The sequence below is a fragment of the Parasteatoda tepidariorum genome, chromosome 6 (assembly GCF_043381705.1).
Source record: "Parasteatoda tepidariorum isolate YZ-2023 chromosome 6, CAS_Ptep_4.0, whole genome shotgun sequence".
Lineage (NCBI taxonomy): Eukaryota > Metazoa > Arthropoda > Arachnida > Araneae > Theridiidae > Parasteatoda > Parasteatoda tepidariorum.
This window is the reverse complement of record NC_092209.1, coordinates 89,876,873-89,891,337: the sequence shown is the minus strand read 5'-3', so window position 1 is coordinate 89,891,337 and position 14,465 is coordinate 89,876,873. Positions and strand designations below refer to the sequence as shown.

Here is a 14,465-nt window from a genome sequence, read left to right as displayed (position 1 = left end):
TATTATAGTATCTGCTTTTGTTATTAGTTTAGTAGCGCTAGTTCTGATTGTAGCGCGTTTCTTTCTACATTTCTCAATGTTATCCATTATTTATTAAATGAAATTATGCGGTAAATAAATATTGAAAATTTGCCTACCTTTCACTAATTCGATGGCTGGAGATATGCTGCGTTATTTCTGATGCGATGCGTGGTCCGTCCAATAATGAATGCGGGATTTTTATTGTAAATTTGCGATATACTGGATCTTTATTCTCCTGATCGTTCGGACCAGATGTTGTGCGATAGCTTGCGGGGTGTATAAAATCAAACTTGGACAACGTGGACTGTAAATAATTTATTTTGCGGGTGCGCTGGTAGCGCTGCGGAGATGCAAAAACCGAGCGTGTATGCTCTTTGGTTGTTTTACATTAACTGACTCTTTTTTCTAATTAATGTAGGTGGCGCTACTATTACTACATTCATACCGGCTTCAACAACTCTAAGCAAATAATTAAACTAAAACTTAAAAGAACTATAAGTGCCAGTTTAAAAATATATTGTTATGCAGAAATTGATTTAATTTCATCATTTTATCTTTAAGTGCATGTTTTATGCAGTGAGTGTCTTCAACTAATTTTATTTTAAAAATAAATTTTATATAAAAATAATATAATTATAATATAAAATAAATAAATTTTCCCAAACTTTTGACTTTTGTGTACCCTTTCTAAATTTTTCGTAATGTTGTGTAGCACTAATAAAAAAATCAATGCATTTTTTACTGTAAAAAAATTGCACAAAAGTTAAAAATCGCAACTGGCTGTTGACACCACTAATTATTAACTGTTAACTCTGCAAAAAAAAAGCCAATAGAAAAATACGTAATTGTAAATTTTCATGGGATTTTAAATAAAATTTTTTGAAATTTTCGTTAGTTGCAAGACATTTCGCATAAGAACGCGTACCCCTTGGGGTACGTGTACCACACTTTGGGAAACACTGTCTTACAGAATAAAAAAAAATCTATATTTAGTGGGAAAAAATTATTACATAAAGCATTTAATAATTTTTTTTGCTGTTTAAAAGTCTTTAGATATAAAAATTTTTAGAATGCAAAATCAATTAACACATCAATTAGAGCCTTTTTGTTTCTCATGAAATAGTTATTAGGATTTGCATTGCATTTATATTGTTATAAATAATCATAACGATATTTTCCAATAATGAATGCATGTACCCTTATATAACTTTCAGATAGTTAAATCCTAAGATAAACTTTAGGTAAACTGAAATTTGAAAGCTTATTTCTAAGCTTATCCTTATTCATAAGTTTATTTTAATAAGGGCATGCAACTCTTCAGGATCTTTGCATTTATGCTAGGAATTTCAACCGTGGTCTTTCCGAATTTTGTGACACATTTCTTAATCCTCAATTTGCATATTACGATGTTGCTCGATGAAATAAGCTTGTGTATAATAGCCATGGCTGAGAGAAATTCAAATATCATGATCGGGGATATATATTTTTATGGTTTATAGGAACAATATGTTACTGAGTGCTTTTCCGAATTGCCGTCAATACCAACTTTGGTCCATAACAACAGATAAATGCCGAATCGAAACATCGCGATATATTGTCAAAATATATCTTATTTTATAACCGTCGTAGAACAGCCGACTCAAACTTTTTGGGGTTACGACTACTAATATGTTCAACTCTGTAGCCTTGTAATTTAAAACCCAATCTAGAAGACAAGGGATCAAGTATTGGGACAAATTTGCCTTCGTGGAGGACTTTTTGATGGAACTAACCCGCATTTTCTTTACATGCTGAGGAAAACCTCCCACGATTAGTCAGACGGCAAGGGGACTCTAACCCATAATCCATCAACCACTAAGAATATTTTATGTCACCTTTATCACCAGTGGGAGAAGGCAAGTTTCCGTTTTTGTTTGCTGTAATAGTTTCCTTGTCTTTTGGGTAGCATTTCCATTCGTCTAACGACTGAGAATATTTTATGTCACCACTGTGGTCGTTGCGAGCTAACAGTGGGAGAAGGCAAGTTTCCGTTTTTGTTTGCTGTAATAGTTTCCTTGTCTTTTGGGTAGCATTTCCATTCGTCTAACAACTGAGAATATTTTATGTCAACACTGTGATCGGTGCGAAATTCGAATAAACCAGCGTTCGCCGGGATTCGAACCCGATTCACCTCATTGAGAGGCGAGCCCTCTATCCCCTGAGCCACCATGGTTCTTTGAACTATATCGTGATTTTTCTCTCCCCTTAAAACATTTATATTCATTTTTACAAGGGTTAATATTTGTATATATAATAAAATGATAATATAATAAAATTTAATAATAAAATTTATCAAATAAAATTAAATTAAAAATAAAATTAAATTAATAAAATCAAAAAAAAAATTATCCACACTTTCCAATATAAAATATTACATACTAACAATATATTTAAGTATTATTCTTGAGCAATTAAACAAATACTGTCTAAAAAATACACCACACAAAATTATCTTTTGACTGTGTTAAAATTATCTCCACCCATTAATTAATCTTGATACCCCAGAATCTTGTTTTATTCGCACGAATACTGATTGCCTTGTTAACTACATTAGTTCCTCACTACCTCTCCGTAGTACTTGGAAATGCATTTTACCCTAGTGGTCGAAGTCAAGTATCACTGGCTTCGGTCAGTGTGCGAGTGGGTGGCCACTTGGATCAGTCTGCGTAGGGACCGACGGTGTGCGGTATGGGTCCTCGTTAAACTGTTCTACCGTAAAGTGCTCGACTTCGTGTGCAGGTCGTCGGGCTACCGAAGCGGGGGTGCCATCCCCTCTGCAGAGGATCAAAATTGTGATGACATGTCTCTGCATCATCGTCAGAGATGTTTCCCAGACCGTCGCCAATAGCCCATTGTGCAGCTCTAGTGCTACGTAAATGAACTACAACTACAACAACTACCCTAGTGGTGCATATAATTTTGAAGATGTTAATATTAACTATTTGTTGCAGAATCGTTGTAGGAAATAATTATTCTATTCTATTAAAAAATCATTTTAGATTGATAACAAAACTGTTTTATTTTAATAAATTATTATTTGATAATCAGAAATTATCAAATAATAAATTTAGAAAATGGCCCTAAGCGTGTGACAGCAGCGCTAAGCCCCACAGCACACCTCCATCCACCAAGAAATCAAAAATGAGAGAGTCACGTAAACGTTAGAATAATTTTCGCCAAGAAAGGTTAAGGCATCCATATATTGGCTATTAATTGAATTAATTTATTGCTTAGGCCCTTTTTTAATAGCCTTATCGCAATCAAATGTGTTGGTGGAAAAAAAAGCGTGAGAAAAAATAACGAAATTTATTAAAATCAAAACACTTAACAACCATGTAACGGTTTCCAAATTCTATGTCAACGTGTCAGATAGATGTAAAGGACAGATGTCATCGCCAAAAATAGATTTTATTCTGAACTCGATTCAAGGTTGTGGTATAAAGAGATAATCAATTATATTAATGATTTTTGTTAAATGAAAAATTATTAAAAAAAGATGATAATTCAGTTTTTAAATGTTAAAAATATCATTCATGACATATCTTTCATGACAACCCTGATTTGTCCCTCTCGGGCAACTTTATTTCAATTAAATCACTGAAATCACTTATAATCTCTCAAATAATCAAATCACCTATGTTTCTACTCATTCAAATTCGACAAGTTTTGAAATTGAGCGCTTGTATTCGAACGCTTGAATCATGTTGACTGTTCATTCCCATTTGTTTAAATTTGAAACAAATAAAGTCTTTAATCTGTTAATAATCGCGATATTGTCGAAGGTGATACACTTACGTTTATTCTCTCTAGTAATCTGTGTAAACCCGAAATCTGACCTACATTTTGGAAAACTTGGTTTTCTGGCTTCCATTAGAACTCTGATGTAATTAATCAGATGTAATCCTATCCAATAATTATTGATATTGAATTTCTTTGGCTTTTGTGTTGGGTTTCCGTTGGGTTAACCGTGGAAGAAGATGAAGATGCCCTGATGTTTGTCAAAATAATTATCTTGTCTTTAGGGTTGGGTTTCCATAAGGCTCATAGTTGAAGAATGCGAGTTTGCCTCATTGTTTTACAAAATAGTTTTTCCCCCTCAAGTTCTGGGTTTCTGTCGGGCTAACAGTGGGAGAAGGCAAGTTTCCGTTTTTGTTTGCTGTAATAGCCGCTTTGTCTTTTTTGGGTATTATTTCAATTCATCTAGCAGCTGAGTATATTTTATATCAGCACTGTGGTCGGTGCGACCTGGGTGCGGAATTCGAATAAGCCTGCCTTCGCCGGGATTCGAGCCCGGTGCACCTCATTGGGAGGGGAGCGCTCTATCCCCTGAGCCACCAGGGCTCTTCGAAATATATCGTGGTTTTCCTCACCTTATACTATATATTTATATTTATATGGGTGAATATTTTCCTTATAAATATTTATATTGGTTAATGTTTTCCTTACTAAAACAAAATTTATTCACAATTGCCAATATACAATATTATATGCTTACAATATTACAAGGAATCGGGGTAGTCAGCGGTTGACTCAGTGGAGTCTGATTCTCTCGCAATTAATGAAAAGAATTGGAGATCAAAGGTGAATCAGTCGTGGAGAAGGCATTAGCTCACATTGGGCTGTCTGGCCAACTATGATGATGATTTACAATATTATATTTAACAATTATTGTTAGGTATAACATTAGCGATATTATCTTTTTGATATCTTATCTTATTAATGATGATCAATATCGGAGAAGGCGAATTTCCATCATCGTTTGGAAAAGTAGTTTCCTTGAGTTTTAAGTTGGTTTTTTTTAAAAAAAAAACTGTTGCAGAATTAAGCACTAAAAGTCAATATCTGAATTAGCCATTTTTTACACGTCAGAACACAAATTCTAATAATATTATATCTTATGTTTCAATACATTAGGAGTTAATCCTCTGGAGTTAATGTTGACCTTGATATACTTTTTTAAAAGTATATTCGCAAAACCTTCTTTTCAATCTCTTTAAGAATAATAATATTTTGACTACAAACACTTGAAGAAATGGATTAATAAAAGTTGCTGTCCAGTGAATTTAACAAAAAATTCTGGTGAAGAACGAAACAAAATTGTTCATAGCGAAGGATTCTTTACACCATATTGATCTGAAAGTGCATCTAAGAAATACGCGTTTATTTTTAAAAGAGGAGAAAAATAATACTCTTCTATTTTTTAAGAAAACGATATTTCTTAACTCCGAAAAGAAGAAATCTCTTTGAATTCTGTATTCAAGGGAGAAAATCGGGAAAAAAGGAAAGGCACGACGAGAATTGCTAGAATTCTAAAGTTTTCAAAGAATCCTTTTTAGTTTGAGTTTTGATAGTTTGCTTTAGCCAAAAAATGAAAAAATAAATAAATAAAAGAAAACGAAAATTTTAGATTTTTTTCTCTTTGACTACTTGAAATTTTATCTGAATATGTCAATTTAGGCCGCATTTTGGTTACAAAATTTTTTTCTTGTTGAGTTTATACAATGTATAGAAAAAGTATTTTTCATTTTCTGTCGTATTCTTTTAATTTTTTTTTTCATTTATATTAGTGCTTGTATATATGAATGGTACAAAATCAATACATATTTTGAGATGGAATTTTTCAAAATTGCAAAAACAAATACCTTATTTAGTTTTTAGGTATTTTTAGTAGATGTATAATGATAATAAGACGGGGATTACTTTATAATTACTTGAGTTTTAATTAGAACATTAACTTGCGAAATTTTTAGCAATAGAGAATCTGTAAAAAAATCAACACTTTCATGAGCTAGGATGGTTTTATTATGAAAAAGAATCATAACTTCTTTTTGGCTCTTGAAATTATGCAAATCAATTTTTTATATTTTTATTTTATAACCGTCGTTGAACAGCTTACCTATGTTCAACTGCGTAATACGAATAACTAGCTTAATCCAGCCCCCATAAGGGGCCATCCGGGGACACTCCGAAAGTTCGAAGTGCGCACAACAGTTCAATATCACATATACAAACATGCTCAAAATTTTCAAATTAGAGTTTTAACAAATAGGTAGAATATTAAATATGAAATTCAGAAAACAGCGTTACTTAGAAATGATCTAAATACAAACAAATACGAATGTTCAACTGTAATACGAATGTTCAACAGCGTAGCATTGTAATTGTAAACCCAATCCAGAAGACAAGGAAACTCTTGGATCTGGTATTGGGATAAATTGGCATTCGAGGAGGGCTTTTTGATGTCACTAACCCGCATTTGTGTTATATCGAGAGGAAAACCTCGTAAACCAACCACGGTTAGCCTGGAGGCTAGGCTCTTTAACCATTGATCCGTCCACCACTGAGGTTATTTTACGTCAGCACATTGGTCGGTGCGAGCCGGATGCCGAATCCGTATCGACCATTCATTGCTGGGATTCAAACCTGGTTCCTCTCTTTGGATGGCGAATGCTATATCTCCTGAGCCATCACTGCTCGTTATTTTATTATTATCACTACCTTAAAATAAATAAAGTTGTCGAGATAGTTCTACTGATTAGAATCAAGGTCATTACAAATGTGTTATAGATTTTGTTGCAATAAAAAAACATAAGTTTAAATTAAAGCCATTTTTTAAAATGCTGAATAATTTACTTAAATATGCTATCTAAAATTACTATGAAAGTAAACTTTATGTGTTGAATTGATTATGTATAAATAAATGCGTAATTATTAACAAAAAAGTACTATAAGTAGTATTGATACTTTGTTTCGATAGTATGGGTAGTATTGATATTCTCTTCGGATTGTATCGGGTCATATCGGTGATATCCTTTGATATATCGATCCTTTGTTTTCGATGTTATTGATACTTTGTTTCGGTAGCATTTATGCTTCGTTGCAATAGTATGGGGTAATATCCGTATCGGTGGTTTTAGTAATGTTTCTTAAGTATCGGGTAGCATCGATACTTTTTTTTCGATATTATCGGTAATATAGATATTTCGTTACAATAGTATCGGGTAGTATTTTACTTTGATGGCATTTATACTTTGTTTCCATGATGTTCATATTTTGTTTCGATAATATGGGTGACATCGATAGTTTTCTCTTAATAATTTATTTGATACTAAGTTTCAATATTTTCCTTTGACACTGCCTACATATAAAGATATTCTACTTGTGGCATAACTACCACTACAATTATTAAACATCAATTCACTAGTATATAAGACATGTTAACTTGATTCTATCTTGAGCTACCTTTTGACAGATAAAGGGTGGCATTGTCTAATGGTCTTTCCCCACATTGGTGACCCGGACGTGATCTATTACAGATTAAATTCTGGTGGGGGAATACTGTAGTGTATCTACCACTACAAAAATACGATTCCAATTCACTAGCATATGCGACATGTTAAACCGATTCTATGTTGGGATACTTTTTCAAAGATGAAGGTTGACTTTGTCGATTACTCACCCCCTCCCCACATACTTAAAAAAAGAATTAAGTAAAAAATGAAATAAGTGTGGTTTAAATGACAAAATATAATACAATAGAGTGCCGATTATCCGAGTTAAAGTGGACCACGACTATTTCGGATGACCGAAAAACTCGGTTAAAGCGAAGAGTATGAAAAAGGAAGGAAAAAGAGTAGCAAATACAAAATGTATACAAGTACACCACATACAATTCATATTATAATTTAAAAAAAGTTTACTTAAAAACACTTAAAGATCTTACTTTACGAGAATTAAAGAGTTTTTACTTAAAGTCCTTAACACTAGACTACCCAATGATGTATACAATGACACGATTTCTGAGAATTTTGTGACTTTTTGTACAACATATAATTTTTTTTATTGTTAATATTTACTAATAACTTGTTACATAACTGTAAATAACATAAAAAATATTCAAAATTAATTTTAAACGAATTTCTTTACACATTCCTTCACAATCCAGTTATTTTGACTGCTTTTGGGCAATATAGGTAGTTCAGTCTTTCTAGGGTTAACAGTTTTTTTTTGTTTCACAATACTTTGGCGCTTTTCTGAAGCAATGTGTTGCCATTTTTTTAGGGATAACAGGAATGGTGGTGTCGCCTCATCTTGTTGTTCTATATAATTCAATAACACTTTCGATAGCTTTTTGTTCATCTGTAAAAAGATTTTGATTTTCATCGTCACTGTCTTTATCATCTTCGTTTTTCATTATTGATGATATTAACAGTCATTACCTCGGATCAAGTTGTTGTATTTCGTTTTCCCCAGTTATTGGAAGATAAAATTCAGATTTTTCTTCGGGGTTAGTTTTGAAAATAAAAAATAAAGTAAAAAGAAAAAATCAACAAAAAAGTTTTTATCGTCCTATTACGATCACCGGTTACTCATTGGTCAAACGCATTTTTATTTCTGGATGGACTCCGTTAAACGCCACAACATTTCAAATAATGGGTTGCAAAAACTGTCTCCATTGAGGTTTGTCGTCGGATTGATTTTCATATTCTGCCCATGTACGTGTTTCAAAATACTTTTCCTTCTTCAGCATTAATATTTATATTAAAATCAATTTCAGGCCAGTAATTATGCACTAATAATAAAAAGAATATATTAAAATACTTTAAATTATTATTATGTAAATACATTAAAAATGCCTGCCAGTGAAAATGAAACGAAAAACAGCAGCGGTCGCCATAGCAACGCATGCAATGACGACGCATGCGCAAAGTGTGTGAACGCCATCAATTCCAATCCAACACCCATTTTGCCAATGGGTAAAAAAAAATCCTTGAAATATTTGATAGCTCGGTATATGCGGAAGCTCGTATAGTCGGAACTCTACTGTAATTACTATAGAAAAACTGAATTTCATGACTTTAGTTGAATTTCTACCGAGAATAGGGCAACATATGTTGAGGACATTTGCGTAATTACTTGATGACGAAGAGCAGAGGTTACACAACCTAAGGTCCAATTTAAATCTCGAGTAATTGAGCCATTACATTGGACTCCCCCGTTGAATGTGGAATAAGGCAATAAAGTATTAAATAAATTATGAAGGGGAATGGGGGGCCATTTCGAGCGTTGCAGGTGGGTGTGATGATTTGTTTCAAGTCTTAATCCACAGTATGCCATCGAATATTTGTCTATTGAATTCACAAGAAATGAAGTAGTTTTATCTATATTTTTCGTGCTTCTTCCTCAAATTTCATGGACATGACTTTTAGCACTTCCAAACTACACATTTATCAGTTTATAAAATACTTTTCTTTTTTAACTTACGTGATTGTTTATGTTAACTTTTATTTGGATGTCTTAAGAATAAACTTTTTTTCTTCATATTTTTTTTGATTATAAAAAAATACATCTCTGTCTCTTCCGATTAGGAAACGGAGAAAATTTTTGTTTAAGAATACAAAAATAGCATATAACATATAAAACACACGTATAGTGTGTTTTCTTAATTAGAATGATGATTTTCGATGGTTAATAACAGGAAAATGGTTATGATTAAAAAAAACAAAATAAAAAACAATCCTTGCACGAAATTTGTGTAGCAGGGCATAACTATTTCTTCTCAAAGTTTTGATTTTAGTTAATAAATATTTCGAAAGATGGCACTGCAAAGAATAAACGAGAAAGTAATCGGAAAAAAAACAATTAAAAACAACATTGTCATTAATTTTTTGAAATTTTAGATGAATGAAAATACTTTTATAATATTCTCGAAATATTGATCACTAGATTCTTAATTATTATTATTTTGATTTATGGATTCACTGTGAGGAGGATTGTGCTTTGTCAATTGGAGGAGCTTTGAAGATTGGATATGTCACAATTTTAACAGCTTGTTGTTTGACACTGGCTTAGTATTTTACTGTACATTTTTCAATTATACAGTTACATATTTTCAACTACTGCGGTAGAAAATGCAGTATAAGTTAAGAAATTCGGTTCAATCAAATAAGGAATAAATTTTTTCGTGGAACTACGAATCGTTAATACCCAGGAAACATGTGACCTTATGGCAACCTTGTGTCACAATTTTATTTTTATTGTCACTAAAATTTTTGCACTAAAAACCTTTCTTTCAATAAAGCAAAAGTATTGTCACTTAGAAAAAATCTTCACTTAGGTCCTTCATGACCAGTGGCGTACGCAGAATTTTTTCAAGGGGGGTGTTCATAATTTTCTGAAACTACTAAAATAAATTCTAGTCTGTAATAAAGCACTATTATTTCCCTAATTTAGACAGCTAGACAATTTTGACTTTTTATTTAGACAACATTGTTTAGTTAAATTTTGATTTGATTTTTTAAGTTTAAGAACATAATGTAATATCTTCTAAAAAATGTCCAATGTCATATGGGTGGGAAGTAACACTATGAGGGCCACTTTCACATTCATCAGATTTTGTTACGTTAGAAACGTTTTCTTCAACGGAAGTATCACATTTCTGTACAACAGAAAAACTGACATTGGTACTAAATGCTGTCACCTCAGTAATTTCAGGTCAAGGTTTTTTCGCAAAATAATTAAAAATTGTTAAATTCTTGCGTTTTGACATCCTAAAGATCCAAGAACAGCAAATATATATGTATATTTTAATTTATTTATATATATATATAATTTTTCCATTTTTATGTATTTTTATTTATCATNTATATATATATATATATATATATATATATATATGGATTGGTACAGAAATATCCGCTATGCTACAATCTCAAAGTTTCGAGCTGGAATGAGTAACTTCAACGAGCACAGTATCTCCAAGCATTGTTACTGATTTCTTCACTAGTCAAAATAGTGGCGACGACGGGTTCAGCGATTGTTGTAGTTGTTGTAGTTGTAGTTAATTTACGTCGCACTAGAGCTGCACGATGGGCTATTGGCGACGGTCTGGGAAACACCCTTGAGGATGATCGAAAGACATGCCATCACAATTTTGATCCTCTGCAGAGGGGATGGCACCCCCGCTTCGGTAGCCCGACGACCTGCACGCGAAATCGAGCACTTAACGGTAGAACAGTTTAACGAGGACCAATACCGCACACCCTCGGCCCCTACGCAGGCTGATCCAAGTGTTCACCCACCCTCACTGACCGCAGCCAATGATGCTTGACTTCGGTGATCTGCTGGGAACCGTGTCTTAACGATCAGTCCACTTTGGGACGGTTCGGCGATTGAATGAACTTTTTGTTGAGATAAATCAAAACAGATTTAGCGGCAAGCTCCGAAAGACAAGCGGCAGAGATAGCTCTAAGTCTGACTAACTAACTCCACTGTACTCCGTTCCCCCTGTTATATAATTTTTCACCGCATCTCCAAAATTCTCGAATTGTCTCAAAGACGACAGAACGTCTAGGATTCCTGAATCATCGCGTAAAGACTTTGCGAATGACAGCCAGTCTCGAAAACTATACTGGTAGGACAGAAAGGAACCTGTCCGTAACAGTATCACGTGAATTTGGTTTCAAAAGTACAACCCTATTATAGTTCTGAGAAATACAGTGAGAAAAAAAAGTATAAGGCAGATAAAAATATATAGTCTTAAAAAATAATAGCTCGCATAATTTCTACTAAAATTTTTATTTTTGCCATTTTGTCTGAGCTCAAGGGGGGTGTTTAAACCCCTAAACCCCTCCTTTGCGTACGCCACTGCTCATGACGTTTTAGCTGACATCACACATAGCGATAGGATCAAATTGTAATGTCCATTTAGATTACATAACAAGGTGGATTTTAGCTGAGCATTCAAGACTTTGCCAAAAGAAACCTTTTAATGACCTAGATTTAATATTATTTTCACCTTGAGACTAGCTTTATTAAAGGGATTTTCCACGCTTAAAACCCCTAAGTCAACCTCGATTTAAGGTTTTTATGTAGAATGTCGTTTTCCGAGGTTTTGGATGAGGGTAATGTGCGTAGAATAGAGCAGGTTGTCACAGATCTCGTTTTAAGGTTAGAAGGTTTACACGTAAGCCGCATAACAAACCTTTTTAGGTTTACATTAAAAGGTTTTCACTGAGTGAAAACAAACCTTATTTTGTTATCTGCGATAGTGCATATGGCTCTATTGTTAATTGAACAAAGATGAATCACTAAAACACACTCCAAAGCGTAATATTCACAAAAATAATAAGTATTTAAATAAATAATAACGATTTTAAGTATTTGGTGCTGTTTCGCAGGTGTGGCTCTTTATTATTTTATGAAATCGTACGCATGCTTGTTATTAATTATCTATTATTTGCTGTTAGTTTGCCACCTATCGCGACCCTTTGCACTTTAACTCTCAATGCACACTAATAGGCAAAGTAACAGCAATGATTTTATTTACGAATCAACTGGGGATTACTAATCTTAGTCGGCTAAAGCCTTGAGAATTTCCAAATCATATTTTTAGTCCTTTAAAATCGGGTTTAACCAATCCTAGTCGGTTAAAGCTGGAAGCAATATGGGCAAGAGTCCCTTAATTAAAAAATCATCAGTGAAGTCACTTTTATCACCTAGCGAGACTTGTCGGCGCTATATTCGATAAATGTCATTTACGTATTGTTTAAATAATGTGTAGTTTATCAACATGCATATTTGACTTTCATGCTTTAATTGAATAGGATTTGTTAGTCCTAATTTAAACCGGTTAACAGTGGTAGCGAAGAATATTCTAGCTTCACCTGAATCCTCAATTAATTCGGTTAAACCTTTCACCTTTCTTTCTTGTTTTATCTGTAACATACTCTCAAAATGTATAGAAATTCTCATTTTTAAAAGAGCTGACTTTTATGTGGGACAATCTCTCGAACTTCCATGCCCCATATTTCGCTGTAAAAGCTTCCTTTGGGTTTTCCCTACAGTCTAGCGCAACGGATTGAAGGATAAATATGTCTGACAACTAGTTGAATCTCTATTGGAGGCAACACTTGCTGACCTTTGGGTGAATCAATGATGTCCAAGATGAATGTCCTTTCAATCCACAACCCACGCAACTAAGAAAGGGGCCATTGAAGACGAACATCGCAATCAGCACACGTGCATCGGCAGTCTTCAACCCCCTTTCCGAATAATGACCCAAAGGGCATTCAGGAATATCATTGATTATCCATCTGGGGGCCCACCCCACATTCACCATAAGCACGTGACCTCGCAGCTGTCTTCAAATTAACGACCGTGTGGTTGTGGGAGGATGGAGTCCCTCTTCCCCATCCTTTCTCATCTTGATGTTCTTCCTTGATGTGGGACCAGTTGATCTTTTGGGATGAAGAGATCTTCGCTCCTTTTGTGGTTTGGAAGTGATGCTAGAGAGGAATCTTCCCACTGTATGGATGCTTGTGAAAGGGGGGTTATTAACGGATTGACGCCCCCCCCCTTTTTCTTGCATTCTTTTGTGCTTTTCCCTCATCAAATGCTTTGCGTTTGCGTGACTCGATGTAGCTTATCCATGGGAAAGAGGGGAACTCGACTTGATAATCGATTGACAAGTTGAGCATCATTTCTACATCCCCTGATGTCTTGAGATCTGCATTGCGTTTTTCAAAGATTCTTTTTCTCATAACTTACCTTTCATTTCAGAAAAAATAATGAAAAGTTAACTGGAAAACTCTTTAATAACTGCAGTAAATATGTTACAGTTATTCAAGACTGCTAGGTTCCCTATGTTATTTAATCGAAGCACTATACTTTTTCTCATAAATTACCTTTCATTTGATTAAAAATAATGAAAAGACAAAAAGTATCTGCCGTAAATATGAAATAACACTTTTTATAGAATGATATGCTACGTGTAATAACTGTTGTAAATCTGTTACAGTTAATCAAGACTGTTAGATTCCTAATGTTTTTTTAAGGAAGTACTATACTTTTTTCATAACTTACCTTTCATTTGAGAAAAATAATGAAAAGATTAAAAGTCTCGGTCATAAATATGAAATAAGGTTTTTAATTGAGTGATATGCTACCTTTCATAACTGTTACAAATCTTTTACAGTTATTCAAGATTGTTATGTTCCCTATGTTTTTTAAAGAAACATTATATTTTTTCGAATAACTTACCTTTCATTTGAGAAAAAGTAATGAAAAGATAACTGGATAACCTTTAATAACTGTTGTGAATCTGTTACAGTTATTCAAGACTGTTAGGTTCGACTATGTTTTTTTTTTAAAGAAGCACAATACTTTTTCGAACAACTTACCTTTCATTTGAGGAGAAAATAAAAATTATAAAAGGATTGAAATTCTCTGTGACAATCTTAGCTTTACTTTTGGTAGCATATTAAAACACCATAAGAATGAAATCTAGGATTAGAACGCTTTAAATAAATGTTGAGAACTTGAATACTAAATGAAAGCATGCAAGCAAAAATTAAATAAAATCAAGACTTATTTCCTCGCTAATAAGAAAGAGTAGCACATAATCT

General features: G+C 33.4%; 1 protein-coding gene across 2 annotated transcripts in view; it reads left to right on the top strand.

Annotated features, from left to right (window-relative positions):
- LOC107442572 (serine/threonine-protein kinase BRSK2) overlaps positions 1–14,465 on the top strand; it is a 189,986-nt gene that overhangs the window by 53,792 nt on the left and 121,729 nt on the right. The gene's annotated exons all lie outside the window — the stretch shown is intronic.